This window comes from Lycium barbarum, chromosome 4 (genome assembly GCF_019175385.1).
Source record: "Lycium barbarum isolate Lr01 chromosome 4, ASM1917538v2, whole genome shotgun sequence".
Classification (NCBI taxonomy): Eukaryota; Viridiplantae; Streptophyta; class Magnoliopsida; order Solanales; family Solanaceae; genus Lycium; species Lycium barbarum.
Window position 1 is genome coordinate 29,130,417 of NC_083340.1, and position 531 is coordinate 29,130,947.

The 531-nt window shown below is 30.5% G+C and overlaps 1 non-coding gene across 1 annotated transcript; it reads left to right on the plus strand.

Annotated features, from left to right (window-relative positions):
* On the plus strand, positions 1–73 carry TRNAF-GAA (transfer RNA phenylalanine (anticodon GAA)). Its single transcript has one exon. It is a non-coding gene; the product is annotated as a tRNA-Phe (tRNA).
* Positions 74–531: the final 458 nt, after the last annotated feature.

Below are 531 nucleotides of genomic sequence, written 5' to 3' on the forward strand. Positions count from 1 at the left end.
GCGGGGATAGCTCAGTTGGGAGAGCGTCAGACTGAAGATCTGAAGGTCACGTGTTCGATCCACGTTCACCGCATAATAATATTTTTGGATTCTATTCAACTTGAGACACTTGTTTGTTTTATATTCAGTGCACATTTACTAAATAATAATCTTCAATTTTAATTAATCCCTATACTTGGCAATTTGATAATTTTCACCATATGCACGATCTTTCCTCAAAGAGGAGTGATGCACTCTCTGCTACGTGCTCCCTTTTAATGTATCTTTTTATATTTTTAAATTTACTAATTTTTTGAATCATATATTTAGGTCAAACTTATAAAAAAAAAATGTAGGGATAAACTGCATTATTTAGGTTAAATTTGTTTATTTGGATACACATAATTGGGTTTCACCCAACTTTTGTATTTACATATTCAGAGGGAAAAAAAATATAGTCTAAAAACTGATTTATTATTTTGACCAAAAAAAAGTTAATTGTATAAAACTAATGGAGTTCTGGGAATTGCGGACGTTCTACCAAAAATTATT